Consider the following 22,164-nt stretch of genomic DNA (forward strand, 5'->3'; position numbering starts at 1 on the left):
AGTAGCTAGAGGTTCTCAAATTAAACATCGTGGGTGGGTCTGTCTGTGAGGGTGTTTCTGGATGAGATTAGCATTTGAATTGGTGGACACCCCCAAAGTAGATTGCCCTCCCCAACACAAGAGGCCCATCCTATCCATTGAGGGTCTCAATAAAACAAAAAGTGGAGGAAAAGGGATTTACCCTCCTCTCTTTTTTTCCTACCTCACTAATTGAGGCAGGAAATCACATCTTCTCAAATGGAATGTATGTCACAGGCTCCTCTGGTTCTCCAGCCTTCAACTCTGAATTACACCACCAACTTTCAGAGGTCTCCAGCTTGCAGACGGCAGATCGTGGGACTTCTCAGCCTCCATAATGGCATGAGCCCATTTATCTATCTATCATCTATCTATCATCTATCATCATCTATCTAATCACCTCTGTGATGTGTGTGTGTATGTGTGTATTCTCTCTCAATCTCTTTCTCTCTCTCCCTCCTACTGGTTCTGTTTCTCTAGAGATGCTGACTTATGTAGGTATAAATAGACCAAGCAAGGCCTCCACTGCAGGGAGAGGTCAGGGATCTGTAAATGGTGCCATTTTGCTAAAACACATGCTACACAAAGGGGTTAACTGGGAAGTAAGGCAGGCTAGGCCTTCTTACAGAGAACTCTGAAGATCAGAGATTCTGGGTTTTCTTTAGTAAAATAAATTGTTCAGTTTTGGAATGATTTTGTCAAAACTTAATACAACAAGAAGAGGAAGTATACAAGAGGAGTAGAAGGAAGGCGGTAAAGAAGAAAGGAAGGATAGGAGGAGGAAGAGATGCAAGGGAAAGAGGAGGTGAGGAAGAGAATGAAAGCGGTGACAGCAAGAACAAAAAGACCCTGTATTTCTGGGGTCTGCTCAGAGACAGAAGAGAGTTTTATATCCTCCACACTCCCACTCTCTACCCACGTTCCCCACACTCAACACACAGGCCAGGTAAACTTGTGCCCATGAACCTAATCCTAAAGCATGTCCTGAATACTCAACCTCCATGCTGCTGGTTGCTTTGTGCGGAGGCTCAAGCCTCCTTTAGATGGCCCTTCAGTTTGAGAAAAGTCATTGCCTGAGCATGCGTTTGATGTAATGGCTGCTCTTGCACATGCAGTTTTGGTTAGAGGAGTCAAATGGCTCTCTACAATGAACTACTAGGATTTTTAAGTTTCTCTTTCATGAACAAAGAAAATAGAAGCAATGTTTCTGGACTTTCACAGAAGAAGGCATTCAAGGATGGGTTTTCCGAGAGGGTGAAGTGAGGCCTCGGCAACATGGTGAGAAGCCATAGCCCACAGAGGTTGGTCACTGCCAACTTCCACCTCACAGATGGCTGATGTTCAGTTTTAAGGTGTTTTCTGATTGAGTCTGTGATTGTGCTTTGCCTTCCCTCCGTCTTCCATTAACTTGGCTTAGACATCTTATGTAACTAATATGGAGAAAGTATGGTGTGGGAGAGGGGCAATATGCTTAAGTTTTGAAGCAAAGCAGATCAAATTGAGAGTTGGAACAGCTCCAGATCTTGGCAGGGTATCAGGGTCCATCTGAGAGAGGTCAAAACTGAGCCGGGAGCTGGACCAATCCTTGGGGCAGTAGACAACCTGCCTCCTCTCCCAATTCCAGGAATTCTCAGGCACCCGGTAGGGCATTTAACTTCTCACATTTGGGGAGACTGGAGTATGGGGCTCTTTTATTTAGATATTAAAGTGAGGTAGATTCAAAATGTTGGGGGATCTGCTGATGCCTGGACAATGCAAATAACAACTGTGAGTGTCTACAGTCTTCCCTGTTTGTTGCTGTATTTATTTACTCTTCTAAAAATAAGGGGTTTAAATGGTTTCCTGTAGCATCAAAGGTGTCCTAACTGTTGACACTTGACTATTGATGATAGCACTTTGCTTCAAATTACTGCCAATATCGCACTCCGTACCAAAGTGTAGGTTAGGCCCTCAGTTCCTGGCTAAAGGCAGGAAGCATTCTATTCTCACTTATCATTGGAAAACATTTAACCTAAAACTATTCTAAGTGTTTTTTTTTTTTTTAATGTTTTGCTGTTTTTCACATGCTACTTGGACGATTCTTATCAGAGATTTTTCTCCTCAATAAGGTAGTTCTGTTGAACTAATAATTCGTGAGGGGAAAACCTATTTATGGTTTGTATACCTGGCTGTGCCATCCTGGTTGACTAGCAGTACATGGGGGGAAAAGCTGTTTGCTTTCCCTGGCTTGTTTTAGGGCAAAGGGCCCTGTCCAAAAGATGCCACAAAGGAGATGCTTACTATGGATAGAAGCAATGTAATTGGATACAAAATATAATATTTTCATGTTAATCTATATCTTTTGAATGTCCTATAGCTACACTTCACCTCCTTGTAAAAAAATCTAATTATTTGGCAAGCACAGTGTTTTAGACAGTTACTGAGATTCATAGCAATTAGGACTAATTTGCTTTTCAGGAGTCCTCTTTGGTTTTTGTAGTTTTCTGAAGATAAATCATTTGACCTCAGGCTCACAGAAAAGATAGGCCCAAGGGAAATGTGACTGGGAAATAGCACAGCCTCAGCAAATGCTGAGCCACGAGGGCTTGAGTTCACCAGTGGGGACCCTAAACCATATACACACCAGTGGGGACCCTAAACCATATACACTAGGGGCTTGCTCAAAGTGGTAACGAGGGGCTGACACAGCCGGAGAAGAAAGAAACTTTTTCTCTGAACTACCAGCCTGGGTATGTTTCCACTACATTCTACCTCTATAATAAACCATTAAAGTTGGCCAGCATGCTTGAGCAATGTGTGCCTTTTTCCTATACTAATGTGAAGATCAACCTCTATCCTTGAAATTTTCCCTTAAATGGATAGTTTTCCTGTCTTTTGTCTTTGCCATATTAATTTACCACAGGAGTCTTTTTGTGTTTTTGAGTTCCCTGTTCAAGATCTTCTGGTGGTCATGTGATCAATGTCTTAGAAATAAAGCTTCCTAATCTCACTCTGGTATTCAGTTTTTTTTAAATAATCTAATGTAGTAGCAATTCACCTTTGTCTTCTATTCATAAAAAAGAAATAGCACTTTCCATTATGGAGCACTATTCAGTACTAGACACTATATCTACAATCTCATTTAACCCAATGAAATAGGCAATACTGTTATTTTTATGTTTACAGATAACATCGTAATGCTAGAGAAGTTAAATAACTGGACCAAGGGTACGATTCAAATGCAAGCTATCAAGCCTGTCCAAGGCTTAACTCTTGAGCTGTGTCCCTTCTGGTCAGGAGCCTATCCCACCTCTTCAAACTGGTCAGGATCATACTTCCCATGGTAGGCTTGGTTCATTCTCACATATTAGCCTGCTTATCATCTACTACTCACTCAAATTGTCCCTCTTTTATTGTCTATCCAAGCACTTCTTTAAAGGCCTGTATTAATTTCCGATTGCTGTTAAATTTAATGGCTTACCAGGGTTTGAGATATAGACAGCTGTGTGGGCTTTTAATTCTGCTACCACAATGACCCATTCCAAGCTCATCTCCACTCTCAGGGTTTCCTGAAAGCCTCCATCAGCAGCCTATCCCATTCTACAGCTTATTGCTTGTATCTTCTAAGCTTGCAAAAATTTGCTTTCCACTCAGTTGTGTGATTTTGAAAATTGGGTTCCATTTGTTACGGGTTTGGATTGTCTCAGCTACAACCTTAGAGATTATCCAGTCAAGGGATAACAAATAGGTTTTGTCTTAAATGTCACATCCATGCAGCTGGTAGAAGTAGCTCAAGGTTTTGCGTTGGGAGGATTTTGAGGCTCCTTCTGTTCTCAAAACAAAGAAGGCTGTGATCAAATAGAATGTTTGCCGTGAAGGCAAGAAGTGAAAATGGCAGCTTGGGTGCCACATGCTGGCCACTTCTGCTCTTCTCCCCTATCTCTCCATCTTCAAAATGAGGAAAAACAGTTGGAAAAGGGCAACTGGCTTTTACACAGGGCCTACTATGCATCTGACGCTGTTCTGGTATATTACCTAACTTAGCTTTTTTGACCTTCATAGTGACCTGCTCAATAGAAGCAGAAATTAGGGTTGAAAAGTTTATAACTTTACATTTTGTCCCAAATGTCCACTGAAAGAATTTGGGACAAAAAACAGAGAGCTATCATGCTCACTTCTGCAGCACAGATGCTAAATTCTGAAATTGGAAACACTATAGAGAAGATTAGCATGGCTCCTGCACAAGGATGACATGCAAACTCATGAAGCATTCCATATTTTTGACAAACAAACAAAAAACCAGTCTCTTAACTATAGAGAATAAACTGGTTGTTACCACAGGGGAAGTGGGTGGGGGGAAGGGTGAAATAGTGAAGGGGATTAAGAATACACTTATGGTGAGGAGCACTGACGCACAGAATGGTTGAATCACTACATTTACGCCTGAAACTAATAAAATGCTGTATGTTAATTACACTAGGATTTAAAAAAATACAGACCTATGTAATTGCAAATCCAATTCTGTCCACTATAATAAACTCGAGACTTAAAGGATTTACACAAGGCCAGATGAAACTAGAAACAAAGTTGGGATTAGAATTATGGTAAATACATTTCCAAAAAACAAAACAACACAAAAAAACCCCACAGGATATAGAGATGGGCACATGGCCACGAAGCTGAATACTTACAACGGGGACTTTTATAAGAAATCCAAAGCTTTACAGTTAACTACAGCCAATTATCGACACATATAACAGAGGTTTTCTGTTTGACTATATTCAATGATCATAGGACATTATTCGTTTTCCCTGAGTGAAAACCTGGCTGATTTTTTGGCATTGAGAGCTTGCTTTCTTTTACTTACCCTGGGTATTTGTCTTCAGTTCTCTTTAATATTGTCCTGTAAAACAGACTTACTGCTTCCTCTTTCCCTGTCTTTATTAATTTGAATGGATTAACATGCTCTAGAAACTGAATTTCTTCTTCTTTTTTTTTTTTAAAGAAAGATTTATTTGAGAGAGAGAGCAGAGGGAGAGGCAGAGGAAGGGAAAGAGAAAATCCTCAAGCAGAGTCCCTGCTGAGCATGGACTCCAGGGACTCAGGGTTCAATCCCAGGCGTGGGAGATCATGACCTCAGCCGAAATCAAGGGTCAGCTGCTTCACCACCTGGGCTGCGCAGGTGCTCCAAGGAACTGGAGTTCTCACAGAGATGTCAGGGACCAGCTATTCCAGCTCTCTGCCTCTGCCCGAGGGGCCTTGTGCTAAAGAAACCTTTGCCTCAAGCTGAGAACTGAAGCTAAGGTGCTGCTCATTGAAGAAACTCCCTGCAATCAGGTCAAAATCACTCTCCAAACAGTGGATCATGCCACTGTCTTGCTTAAAATGCTCCAGGGCTCCCCATCTCTTTCTGGAGAAAAGTCACATTCTTATTCTTGGCCACAGGTCTTTCCTTGTCTTACAGGCTGTTGGACCACTAACCTCATCTCCTACTCCTCTCCCTCTCCCCCTCTGTCAGCCCACTTAGCACCCTCCTGCCAGCTGCTTTGCTGCTCTCAATCCTCTTATCTGGCTCCCAGGTTTTTGTCTTGCCCTGAATTCTATCCCCTAGGTTGGACTGCTGCTCTCCTGCTGTGCCCAACACAGCTGCGTGAGTCATTCTTTAAAATGCAATTCTGATCATGTCATTATCTGGCTCAAATCCCTCTAGTGGCTTCCTTTCATCCAGGTCAGTGGTTCTGAAACCTAACTGATATCAGGGTTGTATAGATGTAGCTCTGAGTCTCATCGCCCACTCCATCCCTTAGCCAAGATTCCCATTCAGAAGGTCTGGGATTGAGGCCAGCGATAACTTCCAAAAAATTCCAGTGATGAACTAGGTCTACAGAGGATACCGACATCCCTGATGAGCACATAAATGAATCCTCTTGTTTGATCCCATTCAAATTCACACTTCCTCACAATCTACATTAAACCTCTTCCCCATTCAGACCTCACCTCCAATCCCTGCAACTGTTAGGTTTCCGCTACTCTAACTTGTTCCCTGCACATAACATGCTCCTGGCTATCTCCATGCTTTGTTTTTTTTTAATAATAAATTTATTTTTATTGGTGTTCAATTTGCCAACATACAGAATAATACCCAGTGTTCATCCCGTCAAGTGCCCCCCTCAGTGCCTGTCACCCATTCACCCCCACCCCCCGCCCTCCTCCCCTTCCACCACCCCTAGTTCATTTCCCAGAACTATTTTATGTTCTGTTTCCCTTTCTGATATTTCCTACCCATTTCTTCTCCCTTCCCTTCTATTCCCTTTCACTATTATTTATATTCCCCAAATGAATGAGAACATATAATGTTTCTCCATGCTTTTATACAGGGCATCCTATTCTCTAGATGAGGAAACGTTAACGCTATGAAAGGAGACTTCCAAATCCAGCTCAGGCATTGTTCTTGAATTCTCTACCATCTGCTCAGACTGAGTCTATCCCTCCCTCTACATCACTTCTGATTACTCTATTTTGCTTATTTCATATGCACTGCTCTATTTTATAAAATAGACAACGCATTTGTTTTATGTGTTAAATGTTTCTTATATTTCAGCCAAACCTGCCATTGCGCTTGAGTTACAACTCCTTTTTCATGTATATAACTTACAAAATATTTTTATTCCCACAATATTGTATATGATCCTTACAACAGTTTCCTCTTGAGATGAGAGAAATGACATTCACAGAAGCTGTCTTGCCCCATATCACACACAAAAAATGATGAGAACTCAGATCTCTTACTCTAGTGATGTACCACATGTGATCTATGATATACCATATAACATCTCATGATGTGCATCTTATGGCGTGCCATTTAACTTTTCAAATTGATAGAAGACTCACATAGTAAGTACAATATATAGGTCATTAAATTTTGGTTAAGCAATGTAATAAACTATCCTGGAAAAAGGCTAAATTCTATTTTTTATCAATCATTTTTTTCTATTAAAAAGAAAATGAAATGATCTGTTAGAAACTAGAATTGAAAACATATAAACCTCCCAATCTCCAACCACTGCCACTTTTTCATTTTGATCCTGAGGGTGATTAAAATGCCCTCATTTCTATTTTGGTAAGGAGGTTTTCAGCAGGGTTCCCCTGAGGTCTAGCAAGCTCAGACAGATATAAGGGAAGCTGCATCCAGAAAGTGTTAGACACCAAGGAATTGATCTAAATTCTCTTTTTCACAGCCACTCTTCAGTTTATTCAACAACTCTTGGAGACCTAATCTATTAATAAAATGTCATGACTTCCTTTTTTTTTTTTTAATACTGACTGGTATTTTCAAAACCAGAAACAAGTGAAACTAGGTATAATTCTTTAGTGTATATGATAAAGGTTCTGTTTGATAGCACTTCTTTATTTAAAATCTAAAGATTTACACTTGTACTTTCAGAAGAATATAACTATTACCATCACAGGAAGAAGCTACATGAGGCCCAGGAACATAAGGAATTTATTTTAGAGACTAAACACTTCATAAATGGGGAGAAAGAAAACCTACTCTTCCTACTGATGCTTTTTCTATTAAGATATCTACTAGAAGCCATAGACTTCATCATGAAATGACCCTTCATCATGGGCACAGTCATTAACTGAAACACTATCATATGTCAGTTAGAATATTTTTGTCACCATCAAGAATAATCCTCTTTTGAGCACCTGGGTGGTTCAGTGGATGAGCATCTGCCTTTGGCTCAGATCGTGATCCCGGGATCCTGGGATCGAGTCCCACATCAGGCTCCCCGAGAGGAGCCTGCTTCTCCCTCTGCCTGTGTCTCTGCCTCTCTCTCTCTCTCTCTCTCTCTCTCTCTCTTTCTTTGTGTGTGTGTGTTTCTCATGAATAAATAAATAAAATCTTTAAGAAAAAGAATCATCCTTTTTTAAAATGCAATAAAACAATAAAGAAATGTATCACCTTATAATTGGAATACCAGAAATCGTGTGGGTTTCTAGAATGATATTATCAGTGGATCAACAGGATCGTTAAAGATCCATATTCTTGGGTGGTACGGTTGGTTAAGTATCTGACTCTTGGTTTCTGCTCAGGTTGCGATCTCAGAGTGATGAGATCAAGCCCCACATTGGGCTCCATGCTCAGTGTGGAGTCTGCTTAAGACTCTCCTTCTCTATCTGCCCCTCCTCCCCACATGAATGCTCTTTCTCTCTCTTTATAAAATAATAGATAAATCTTTCAAAAAAAAGTCCATATTCTTTCTACATTTTTAGTCTTCCTTCTGTGGGAGGTCTTCTCCTGAGCCTGTACATAAGATAACCTCAGCACTTACTGAAATACATTCAGAGACAACATCATCTAGATGAAAGAGTGAAATAGTCTCTGCCTATGGCCTTCTCTTAGGATTGGGGAGACTTTCCTCACACTAACTCCCACCTCATGCTTCATTAGTCATAAATGTGTCACATGGACAACCTTCTCCATAGGCCAATTCTAGCAAAGAGTATAATGGATGTTGGGAGGCAATCACAATATTCATTAGATGCTATAGTTTACAGTTTTTCTCTGAACAAGAGATGCACAATTCTGTACTCATAGCAAGATGGAACAGATTAAAGGACCAAGCCTAGCCTAAAACAGGGTAGATAAATAGGGTCTCTAAGTGTATGGCCATCAAAAATCATTTTAGACCCAAAATAATGTTGTGGTATCTCACAATGGTAGAGTCAAAGTGAGCTAAATGCATAAATCTACCTGGTCCATGAGCACTCGTTTCCTGAAGAATGTCCCTCTGTTAGCAGCAGCATATAAAGCCATTTTAATGTATTAGAATGTGAGAAGCTCTTAGTCTTTTACTTTCTTTAGGGTGAGAGATTCACCTCTTTCAAACCATTAAATCTATGGGGAGTGAGAAGTGGTATTAAAAGTTCCTTTTCTTTGATCTTAACTCTGTGCTTTTCGTATAAAGTCCTACTCATTTAGGCAAAACAAAGTATCCTTAATTCAACCATAGAACAAGAAGGTCTTTAGTCAGGCTAATACAGACATAAGCTCCTTTTGATACCAATAGGCAAAGCAATTTAATAATTAGTCTGCCAACCCCATCCACCACAAATACACAATGAGGAAAAAGAACTAAAGCTACCCCTACTCTTCATTCAAATATAAATTAAATTGGAAACCATGAGATTGAGAATGATGGTGATTAGTGGGTACAGGTGTGGAGGAGATAATCAGGAAAAATAATGTCTGAGTTAGGAGGGCTGACACTTCAGTTAACTAGCTCTATGCTCCATAATGCTGGCCACATAAATAAAGAAAATATTTCCACGAGCCATCTGGATGCCCATATCCCATCACTAAATCATGTAAAACCAATTCATCTTATGACAACTATCTTTAACTCCTTAACAGTTTTAGATCTAGCCTGGAATTATCATATCTAGTCTGAATTCTGCTTCATGTTCTTTAAGTTGCACTATTTTGAATGAACGTTTCTTTTTTCTCAGTTTAAATGCACTGAATGATATACAGTAGTCATTGCTATTTTAGGATATTTTCATTCCTAACAAACATTTAAGAGAAACTATTGTATGAAGATTTAATGAGAATATTCTGAAGAATTTAAGGTGAGATCATCTATTCTAGAATGATAGAATGTGATGGCTGGTGTAGATGTGATGGAAATGCACAATGTAGAATGTAATAATTAGGGGCACCGGGGTGGCTCAGTTGGTTAAGTGTCCGACTCTTGATTTTGACTCAGGTCATGATCTCATGGTTCTGGGATTGAGCCCTGCAATGGGCTTTGCACTCAGGGAGGAATCTGCTTGAATTCTCTCTTTCTTCTTCCTCTCCGTCTGCCCCTCCCTCCTCAGATAAATAAATAAATCTTTTAAAAAGAATGTAATAATTATTACTGCTATTATTAATATTTGACTATCAAATCTGTCACAGCACTGGGCAATAACAAATTCTCCTTACGGTTTTCCAGAATCTTCTCAGATCCTTCAATTACTAAGCTCTTATTTCCAACTTATTAAGTATCTAATAAAATAGAAAAAGGTAGTAAAGAAGAAATCCACCCATGAATTGCTCAGTTTTGTCAAGGTGAATACAATTTTTACAGTTTCAGAGCTACTTAGGAATAAAAGCCAAGTAACACTGTGAAACCTCATTCACAGAGGAGATGCTGATTATTTCTATCTTTGTTTCTGGCATTCCAATGGATTTCCTTAAGGAAATCAAGTTTTCCCTCTTATAGCAAAGCCTCACTTCAGACCCTGGGGCTTTGGTGGAAATGGTTGTATAGTTTTATTATCTGAAAAGAATAATGCTGACTATATAATTCCTTCAAAGAGCCAAAGAGCTTTTTTTTTTTTTTTTTTTTTTTTCCAAGGAGGCAATATGAACAAAATGGGACTTGTCTTACAGAGTGAAAGTACCAAGGACTGCATAATGAATAGCAAAAAGGAATACGGTGGAGGATTACAGTGTGTCCTGCTTCAGGAGACCAAATCCCAGTGTCAACTTCTAAGAATAAAGATAGATAGTAGAAAGAAGAGGTAATCAGAAACAGCTTAGTGTATGAGGAGAGTTTTCGCTGCTACAACATAACATTAATTTGAAGAAGCTATCCTTTGATTGTAAGAGGCTACCCGAATTTCCACCTGTATGTCTGATAGTCATTTCAAATTAAGCATGTCCAAAATGAAACTCTTGATTTACTCTGTCACAAATGTACCTTCTTCCCTAAACTTCATTCGAATAAATGTCACTGTTGCTAGAGCTTAAAACCCAGGAGTTGCTTTGCATCATCTATTTGCCTCATTCCTAACTTCTAAACCATTAGAAATTCTGTAAAATATCTTCTGAATCTGACCACTACTTAGCACTTCCACTGCTAACACTCTAATCAAATCCATTGTCTCTTTCATTTGGATTATTATAATTTTTTAATCTCTTGCCTATTCCTACTCTTGCCTCCTAGAATTAATTCCTTAAACAGCACTTAAGGTGATCTTTTAAAAATGTGTGTATAATCCAATCATTCCTCTGATCAGAACCATAATATGGCAAGATGATCAGAAAACTATTCAACGTTCTGGAGGGTCTGAATCACCAATCTCCTTCTCACTTATGTAAAATTATCCATTACTACTTTCCCTTCATTGACTGTTTCAGCAACACCAGCTTTCTTGATATTCCCTTACACGCAGAAACTTATTTGTAGCCCAGTCTTCCCTCTTTCTGGAAGATTTTTTTTCTTTCTTTATTCAAGTCTCTACTTTCTCTTAATAAGAATCTTGGCAGTCATTTAATGTAACAATGATCAACAGGGTAAAAAAAATTCCATTTCTGGCCAACGTGGAGTAATAGGGACTAGCTTTACCCTCTTCCTGGAAACAATTTAAAAACTGAAAATAATATATGAAAAGTTGGCTCTCCAGTTACTGGACATCAGGCAACAAAGGACAGTGATCCCTGAGATATAGGAAACAAATGAGGAAACTGTAATTTTATAGCTCAATGCCTGGAGATAGTTTATAGGTTGCAGTGCAGGGAGGTGGACCTTAAGCAGAGTCCATAGTGCTTGGTGAGCTAAGAAGATGGAATAAGAGTATATGGAAGCCAAGGTGGCAAGAAGTCACAGGACATAGTGCCACAGAGAAGAGAATTCCAGAGAACTCTACAGGTCTTCCTCAGCTATTCAATTAAGCACTGATTACACAAACCTAAAATTAATACTTCTAGAAGAAAGATAGAAGAACATTTTGTGATATTGGGTGAGGCAAAATTGTCTTTCTTTTGACGTCAAAAGCAATATATATAATATATATTAAATAGCAAATTGAAACTTTGACTTCAAAAATTAATAACTTCTGATTTCAAAATCAGTCTTAAGAAAATTAAAATGTAAGCCACATTTTAGGAGAAAATATTTACAAATCATATATATGATAAAAAAAAAACCTTGTATCCAGAATATACAAAGAATTCTCAAAACTCAATAATAAAAAGACCCATTAAAAATGGGCAAGATTAAGTGTCAACAGATACTTCATCAAAGAAGATATGTAGGTGGACACATAAAATAAAAATCATTACTCAATAGGGAAATACAAGTTAAAACCACAATGAGATATAGCTGTATATTTGTAAAATGGTTAAAATTAAAGACTGGTCATACCAAGCACAGGCTAGGATATAGAGCATGTAGGGTTATTCTGAGGTTGCCTACTGTATCTTTAATTTCACATTCCAATATTTCAATTGCTAAGATAGGGAAATATATTTGATTTTTGTATATTGATTTTTGTATTCTACAGCTTTGCTAAATTTGCTTATTATTTCTAGGAATTTTTTTTGTAGATTCCATAAGATTACTTATATCCACTTGCTATTTTGGAAAGGATTTGGGGGCTTTATCTAGGCTTATCTGTAAAGAGTGGTATACTTAACTAGTGATATCTATCAGGGAAACAGAAGGGATAGTGGTAGCAACCATGCATCTATTTTTGGTACCAATTTACCCTCATTCCCCCTCCATATAAATAAGAAAAATAACATCAGAAAAGTTATATACCCACATGTGGTAGGATTAAACCAAAGCTCATGCATTGCACTCCATTTAAGCACAGTATTTACTATGCTTCCCACTATCTTCTCATCAAAGCCCAGCTGAATTCTAATTTCCTTCAGAAATCACTCAGTTCTAATCTTCCCAAATAGAATTACTTTATTTTTCCTAATGGATAAATGGACCTTAGATCATGTCTATACTATGACATATATTTTAGTATCCTTTTCCAATTACTACAAGGCAATCCTTTTAGATGGATTTGAAAGTGAATTTACAAACTACATTGTCAATGACTCCTAACTCTGAAATGATATCATAGAGATATCTAAGTGGTTTTTAAAAAAGAAGATTAAAAAGGTATTAATCACACGCTACCTTATAATACATTCATTTTCATGTCTTATCTCCATGTTCATTATAATCTCCGCTCCTTTACATGAACTGAAATACTTTAATATATTAAGAGCTCCCTGAATACAAAAGTATTCTTAAATCTTCAGAGTGTAAATTCTTAATGAACTAAAGGACCAAACCTCTAGAAAACCTTTGGGTTTTCTAGACATTAAAAATGTCTAGACATTAAAAATGAGGTTGTGAAGGTGGACATCTGTCCCTCTACTCACAAGTCTTCCTGCATTGCATCTTCTTTGCAACTGTGTACTGTGGGCTAGAATTTTCACTACTTAGTGGAAATTATGTAATAATGATAATTAGTATGACTATGTAAATGATAAATAATTTTAAATAAAAGTATTAGATAAAACAAATGATAATTGTTATATTAATAAAACAACAACAATAATTTATTTAATATTTATTTATTTGAAGTTGAATTTAAAGTAAGGGAATCATACATATCATATGTAGGAATAGTAAAACGGTTTATATCATTGTCCTACATGATCAGTTGATCATTATTTTATGAAAGTATAGCTTGACATAAACCAAATCAGACATTTGAAACCAACACCAACATTGAAAATACAAAGGACTGAACAAAAAGAGATCTTGGTTTATTGTGTGAATAAAAAGAAATTCTGAAAGTGACTAAGGACCAGTTTGTTCTGCAAGACCACACAAGTATGAGTAAATAGAATACTCATTCAGACAAATGGCAAAAATATACTCCCAGGGCATTCCTGAATACATGTGGTGGTGAACTAATCTTTGTTGCTGGCTATCTATGCATTTATTCTCACCAAAGCCAGGCATTGGCTTTTGTCATTGTCCTAACAACATCCTCAGAGAAATTTAGCTGACAAGTACCAGTGAAAGGAGTTAGAAGGTGTGTAGGCCATGACTTTATTGGGATTAGCCACTCTTCCCTGTCTGCCAAACTCTGCTTGTGCAGTCCTCCCACATAAAACATATGACAATCAATTTCTTCACAGATAAGTCCGGTAGAAGAAGGATGAGCTTTGCTAATAATGAACCTAGGGTCAATTCTTGGTGCCCTGATACTTAAAATCTATGACATAGGCAAATTACTTAACCTCTCCGCTTTCCTTATTTGCAAAGGATGGATGAAAATATCTGGTTTTGCATGTATTGTGAGATTTATAAATAATGCAGGGAGAAATCCTGTAAAATTGGTGATTATACATAATAATAGTAGCATGTTTTTGCATATATAGGAACTAATGGAATGTTTTTAAAATTTACATGGAGAATCAGTCTTTCATTGTGATCGCTATTTTGCTTTCCTTCCTGAGCTCTCAAATACTATAGCATTTGCTTTTATTGGCCTTTGAATGGATGTACGATATATGGTATTGACCTATTTCAATGTTTGTGAGCTTTCAGTTATAGAGTAAATTTACTCCTTTATAATGCAGGTGCCAATGTACAAGGTCAATGACCACATTACAGACTTGCCATGTGAGAGCTATTGAACTATAATATCCATCACTAAGTACAGTGGGAAATGATTTGACCTTTCCTTGAATAGTAGTTACTGGATCAGATTATTTTTCATCTTGAAAATAATTGCAGATCTGAGATGCCCATTTAAGCTACTGCCTTCTGAATTCACATCAATGCTTCATGTTCCCACTGCTGTTACTGGTAATCTCAAGGAGCAGTACACGAAATGTGCATGAGCAGCATGCCAGAATGGGATGACAGGTTTTGGATTTACATTATCTGAATTTAAATCCTGGCTCCTCTTCTGTCTTACAGATAGTAACTGTCAAATTACTTCTCTATACACTGTATGTTAACTATACTGGAATTAAAATAAAGTAAAATTAGTTCCCTATGTCCTAGTCTTGATGTGAAGTTTAAATGAAATAATACATTTTAAAAAATACTATTGTCCAGCTTTAGCTTCAATATGTAAAGAGCTTATGGGATGCCTGGGTGGCTCAGTGGTTGAGCAACTGCCTTTGGCTCAGGGAGTGATCCTGGAGTCCAGGGATGGAGTCCCACATCGAGCTCCCTGCATGGAGCCTGCTTCTCCCTCTGCCTCTCTCTCTCTCTCTCTCTTATGATAAATAAATAAAATCTTTAAAAAAAAAAAAGCATGTAAAGTGCTTGAAAGTCATAACCCCAAATCTTTAAACAAGAAAAAGTTGTATAAACTGAAAATCAGTGACTTTTCTTGTACTGTTAGAGAACTGAGGTTGCTAGACAAAAGTTTCATTACAAAATCTGGAGAGATAGGCAGATCCAGAGAGATACAGCTGAGATCTTACACAAAGCAGAAATGTGAATTTTGATGAATTGTAGACTAGTCTGTGAGTGAGAATTTCCTGGTGACTCCAGCCTTAGGGAAGCCCCTACACCTTCACAGCCTTTAAGTCCATAAATCCCATTAGGTTCCCATGCTGATGATCTGAGAAAGCAAGAGAGGTCCCCAAGTAGCTCTGTTAGAGGGAAAAGAAGAGTAATCATTGTGAAATACATCCAGAGCTTTTTCCACAGTAAAGCCCTACTTTCTAGCACAAAGACTTTACCAGAGCCTTATCTTAGCCAGGGGGGAAGGGAATTCCTCTCACTGTAGTCCCTTCCAGCCTTCCTGTTTCATCTGAGAGAGGGAAAACTATATTTTCAACAAGGGTAAGGCTGCATAGAAATAAGCAGCAATACTGCAGCCAGGGAAGAGAGTAGCAAGCAGAAGAAAAAAGATGTGTTGCTGAAAGGACATTTGTGAAGGTCACAATACCAAAATATAGGCCCACTAAAAGACCGGGACTTTAACTGCAAGATTGTAGAAAGTCCTTTCTATTCCATACTTTAGCACCATGTGAAGAAATCTCTAGTAAAGAAGAGTGGATTTTAGCTGAAAAGATGCAGGGCATGGAATGCCTTCAAGAAGGAATACTTAGCAAAAAAAAAAAAAAGGGAAGGAATACTTAGCGAAACTGGAAGTCAGAAGGAAAGACAATAAATGAACGAATGAATGAATGATACTAGAGGACTTTGAAGCCTTTGGCACCTATAGCTGCAGAACACATTAAACACAGCCTCACATCTAGCCAGATTAAATAAATCCTCACACTGAAAGTCTGCTTGCCTTAGTTGGTTCTATTACCCAGGACAAAATGTCTGGCTTTTCACAAAAAATTATAAGGCATGTCAAATAGGGAAGGAAAAGAAGCAGCAGTAGGGGGAGCAGAAAGGGGAAGGGAAGGAAGAGGAAGAGGAAGAGAAAGAAGAAGAGGAAGGAGAGAAAAAGGAAAGGGGAGAGGAAGAATAAGGAGGAGGAGAGGGAGGGAGTAGGGGGAGGAGAAAGAAGAAGAAGAAACAGTTTGAAGAGACAAAGCAATCATTATTTTGTGTCCCACCTCCAGATTCTTTTTTGTATTCATATATGACTGAGATATTGGAATCATCAGAGAGGGAATTTTAAAGAATTATGATTAATACGGTAACAGTGTTAATGATAAAAGCAAGCAAAAAGTAAGAATAGATGAGTAATGTAAGCAGAGGGTGAAAACTCAAAGAATCAGTAGGTAATACAAAAATAAAAATATAACAGAAATGAAGCATGCCTTTGATGGGCTCTTCAGTGGACTGGACACAGCCAAGAAAGAATCATTCAGCTTGAAGAAAGGACAAAAGAAACTTCCCAGATTGGAATGTAAACAGAAAAAAATAAACATGAAAATAGAGCAGAGCATCTAAGAAATGTGGACAATATCAAAAGGTAGAGCATCTGCGTAATTGGGATACCAGAAGGAGAGGACAGAAAAAGTGAGAAGAAATATTTGAAGTAATAATAGATGAGAACTTTAGAAAATTGATTACAGAACCAATTTACAAATTCAGGAAGTTTGGAGAACGTCAAACAAGGGGAACGCAAGGGAGTTTTAGGACAATGAAAGTATTCTGTGTGATTCTGTAATGATGAGCGCATGACATTAGACCCTTATCGAAGCCCAGAGAACTGTACAACAGACAAACTCTAATGCAAACCCTGGACCCTACTGATAGGAATTGATTAACTGTGACCAATGACCCATACTAATATAAGATGTTACATAAGATGTTAATAATAGCAGAAACTGGACGGGGGGGTATATGGTAACTCTGTGTAGTATATTCACAACCTTTCTGTAAATCTAAAACTATTCTACATTATAATATGTATTTTTTAAAACACTGGGTTTCCAAATATAGTAGGTTTTCAAGACACATTAGTTCCTCTTTACCATATAGACTGTGTATAGACTATAGACTTGACCATAAAAACAGCCCAAATTTAATCCACTGTACTTGCTATTGTATGGGATGATCATGGAAAGAAATTTCCTAGTACATTAAATATAAAATGCAATTAAGTATAATTATACAGTGTAAAGAGATAACAGATTAAAAGTTTAAAAGTTAGGTGCATCTCTACTGAACATAATTTAATTTTAATTTTTTTGATGATTCAGATGATACTTGGGAATCTTTTGAAAGCCCCAAGTCATCATTGTGAACATCAATTATTTCTGTGACAAGCAGAATTTCACTAATAAAGACCTCTTATTATGGCAATGCCAATCTTAATTTGTTTAGGAATATGGATTCATCAAGAGCATTCCAGCTTTTTGAAATTATACACATAAAAATCAATCAGCATACAAATAAAGGTCACCACTAGGCCACTCTAGTTTGGGAAGAGAACTGCGTTGGCATTTCCCTGTGTTAATAGCCTGAACTGTGAGAGCTGAGCAAGGGGTTTGAGAACTAGAGACAGAAATAAACAGAAAAACCGTTCTTGTCATCTTGGATAAACAAGGACACATGGCTTGCAGATTTTTCCCCAGAGTCTAGGCTGAAACATGCTAAGTCATGAGGATGTTCTTTCCATTGCAAATAACAGAGCAGGATTCCTCTGAATAGCTCAGTGGGTCGGGTGAGAAATCTCTTGGGTCTCAGGTCTCCTTAGGAATGTCTTGCTACTGTGTGTGATAACCTAACAAGTGTTTATCCCTGCGTAATATAGGAATGCAGATCTTTTTCCAAAGAAGATTTTATTTTATTTTTTTTCCTTTCTGAATGCGGCAAGAGTCAAAAAAGAATCTGGAGGTGGGACACAAAATAAACTGGATAAGCAAGAGTCATTAGGCCCATGTGAGAACTAAGGGGAGTACATCTGCTGCCATCTTTGAGACTTCCCAAATCCACAGAGGTTTTCTTTGTTGATTTGGAAGTAAGATTTCAGTCGAGAGCAAAACTGTTAGAGAATTCTGCAAGTCTGGGGGCGGGTAGACACTAACTCAAGAGAGGAATCTAGTAATATTGTGATGTGCTGACTTAACAGGACATTTGTCAATTATAAAGAACCATAATCCAGGTGACCAAACTCAGTGCATTTGATCGAATACATGATCCTACAGCCTTTATGAAATGATGCTAGGCTTCTCTGGCCTGGTCCAAAGAAATCAGAGATTTAATTTAATGGAAACAGGTTATTTCATCTCTCCAACACAAATATCTTTAGTCCTTTAAGATGCCCATGTAAGTGTGAGAGAATCACAGTAGGTAGCCAGGGATAGAGTCTTTTCTAAAATGTCCAGCTATGGAAGGACGGCTACGTTTCTTTCAATAACAAACAAATAAACAAAACTAAAGATCATCTTCTCCTTCAGCTAAGCAGAAAATCCGTAATGGTTAATGTTCCTTTTTCGCTCTAGACCATGCTCATCCTTATCCTTGGCCATCAGGAGCAAGAAAATAACTTGCAGACATTTTGATGGGAGATCATTTCACCATAAAATGTATTTGGACACACAATTAAAAATATGTGGTCTTTTGAGCTCAAAGGCAGATAAACTACTAACCATAAAACCAATGCTCTATGAACTCACAGACACAAAAAATAATTATACTCTAGTCACTAAGCCAATATTTAAAACTATTAATAGATCTTTCTTAGACTCCCGTGTGCTTTAGATAACGTCTGTATCTTCAACCAACTTAATGTTGAAAGCTAGGTAAATCAACAAATTACCAAGACCCTTTTCTTACTGCTCTAGTTAATGTTTTGACACTGTTTCTATTTTAAACCTATTTGAATTAATGAAAAAAAATAATCTTACCATACTGACAAAATCAATTTTTGCTTATCTCTTTCCAATTTTTTTTTTGATTAGAGCTTAAAAAGCCCTTGAAATTCAGTATCAGTGGATATATTTGGCAACCACTTTTTCCCTGAACACTATATAATTGTTCACTTTATTTTATTTTAATTTGTTTCAGGGCTTTTTGACTGTGAGATATCTACTGTGAGAAAATATGGTTTAATGAGATCAAAGAATTTGGAGTATTAAATATTAAATTCTAGCACTGTCACATCATAGCTATAAGACTTTGGGGAAGGATCTAACTAGAGTTTCCTCATCTATAAAATGGTGATAATATCCATACTTTCTTCATAAGGTGACTATGAGGATACCCTGAGTTCACCTCTGTATCGTATTAGCACAATGCCTGCTATAGCATATGTACTCAGCATATGACAGTCATTAATCCACCATTGGCTGGAACAACATTCAAAATATTTAAAATTGGGATCCCTAGGTGGCTCAGTGGTTTAGCGCCTGCCTTCAGTCCAGGGTGTGATCCTGGAGACCCGGGATCGAGTCCCACATCAGGATCCCTGCATAGAGCCTGCTTCTCCCTCTGCCTATGTCTCTACCCCCCTCTCTCTCTCTCTGTGAATGTCTCATGAATAAATAAATAAAATATTTAAAAAATATATTTAAAATCAGTATGACACAGGCACCTGCAGTCAGTCTGAGTGCCAACTTTAAACAACTGAGACAGTTGGTTAGGTTGCAGTAGCTAAATGTCAGCCCCAAGCAGTAGTAAGTGGAAGGGTTAGAATTAGAAGAAGCAATTGTGGGAAATTTGATGGAGGCCTCATTTTATGTCTCAGGGAACACTTCAGAGTGCCTCTGGACCCTTTAGCACAAGCCAAGGTGAAGAAATTCTCATCCCAGCGAGCAGCTTCTCTGCCGATGTTGCTCAGGTTGACAACTTGACTTCCTTCCTTCCTTCCTTCCTTCCTTCCTTCCTTCCTTCCTTCCTTCCTTCCTTCCTTCCTTCCTTCCTTCTTCCCTTCCTTCCTCCTTCTCTCCCTCCCTCTCTTCCCTTCTTTCTCACTTAACTTTAAAACTATGTCTATCTGACTCTAGAACCCTTGCTCTCTCGGCCACACTGTAGGTATTGACTTTATTTCTTTTCGAGTTCCCAATTCTGAAATGGTACCTTTGCCTTCCTGGTCCAGTGGGTTTCCAAACTGTATTTCTTGATGTGGAAATGATCCAAGTTCTCCTGGAAAAGGTATAGTGGAAGCTGAAAGGGCAGAGCTGATGTGTCTCTTGGAACATGGCCCTCACTTCAACTAGAACACTCATTTCTCTCTCATGCTGAGATTTCATCTTAGATTAAAAAAAAAAAAAGTTTTATTGCTTTAAAAAAGGAATGTTAAAAAGTCACTGCTCTATCCCCAACTCTATTCTTCGTTCCTGCTCATATTTTGGTAGAGCCTCATCCTAGGTCCTTGTCCATACATTCGGAGTTTCCAGCTCTCTGCAGCCTGGATTTCTGGTCAGTACACAGCTGATTCTAATGCTGGAGTTTGTATTTGACCTTGAGTTCAGAAAACTCCCCTCAGCTTTACTACCCAAATTCTGAATCTCATTTGACCCTGTCTTGTCTGTGATTCTAAGAAAACTCACTCTAACTCTGGTTTTCTTCTCAGGACAAAGGGTCTATTTCCTCAACTATCACAGCCTCTGCCTTGATCATTAGTTGCTCCACTCTGGCCAAGACCCTAGCTTTGCATTTAGTTTTTTCTTGACTTATTGATATCTAAGAAAAGCACATAGTTTATAATTTCAAGTGGGATCTGGAGGCCAACAGGTCTCGTAGTTTAAAAGTGTCCTAGAGGCCAAGACATCATCTGCTAGAATTAAAGTTTTCAACATCATTGGATTTTTTTTTCTTTCCCTCCAGATTATTTTGGGCCTCATTTTGACCCCTGCCTATGACATTGTCTATTAGACTACAGTCTGATAAGAGGGGAGGGTGTGGACACTGTGTTTGTGGTGGCAGCTGGGACTGTTGAGGGGCTAATGTAGACACATGAGAAGCCATAAACATGCCAACTGTCATGGAGCAATGTCTGCTGCAGAGACCACCCAGCCTGTGGCCCACTCCCACTCCAGCTACCACATCAACAGGTTCAATTAAGTTCAGAAGAATCTATGATTAGAGAATAAATCAGTACGTGGCTATTTAACCTTAGAACCATGAACTATAGTCACAGAAATGGGTGGGAGCTACCCTGGTCATGGAGGCCAGCCATGGGCCCAGAGCAGTGAACTGGGGCCCCTCTCACTCTGTGCCACCCTATCCATTGGTCTCCCATATGTGGAGTGTATAGCATACAATATTTACATCAGTAGCTTAGCTAAAAGAGTTGGTTTTTTTAATTATCATTTTTTTACTTTCTGTGCTATAATTTGGATGATTCCTTTTGACATGTGTTCATATTTACTGATCTTTTCTTTTATAGTGTCCAATCTGCTAAAGAGCACCTTCAGTGGTTTTTTTTCATTTCATTTGTTCTATTTTTCAGTTCTGGAAATTCCATTTGTTTCTTTTCTATAGTTTTCATTTCTTAGCTAAGAAATCCCATTTCTTCCTTTGATAGGAATATATTTAAGTACTTAAATATATATAATAGATATCTTAGTGTCCTTATAGATAAATATATATAATAGATATCTTAATGTCCCTTTCCTGTTAATTCCAACAATTGTGCCATTGATACATATCTCTATTTTTTAATTTATTTTTTATTGGTATTCAATTTGCCAACATATAGAATAACACCCAGTGCTCATCCCATCAACTGCCCCCCTCAGTGCCCATCACCCAGTCACCCTCACCCCCCGCCCACCTCCCCTCCCACCACCCCTAGTTCGTTTCCCAGAGTTAGGAGTCTCTCATGTTCTGTCTCCCTTTCTGATATTTCCCACTCATTTTTTCTCCTTTCCCCTTATTCCCTTTCACTATTTTTTATATTCCCCAAATGAATGAGACCATATAATGTTTGTCCTTCTCCGATTGACTTATTTCA

General features: G+C 38.2%; 1 long non-coding RNA gene and 1 other non-coding gene across 2 annotated transcripts in view; both read left to right on the plus strand.

Moving 5' to 3' along the window:
- LOC140615383 (uncharacterized) overlaps positions 1 to 22,164 on the plus strand; it is a 78,221-nt gene that overhangs the window by 5,027 nt on the left and 51,030 nt on the right. The window lies entirely within an intron of this gene.
- On the plus strand, positions 4,176 to 4,279 carry LOC140615672 (U6 spliceosomal RNA). The gene has a single exon (XR_012016155.1). It is a non-coding gene; the product is annotated as a U6 spliceosomal RNA (small nuclear RNA).

This window comes from Canis lupus, chromosome 23 (genome assembly GCF_048164855.1).
Source record: "Canis lupus baileyi chromosome 23, mCanLup2.hap1, whole genome shotgun sequence".
Classification (NCBI taxonomy): domain Eukaryota; kingdom Metazoa; phylum Chordata; class Mammalia; order Carnivora; family Canidae; genus Canis; species Canis lupus.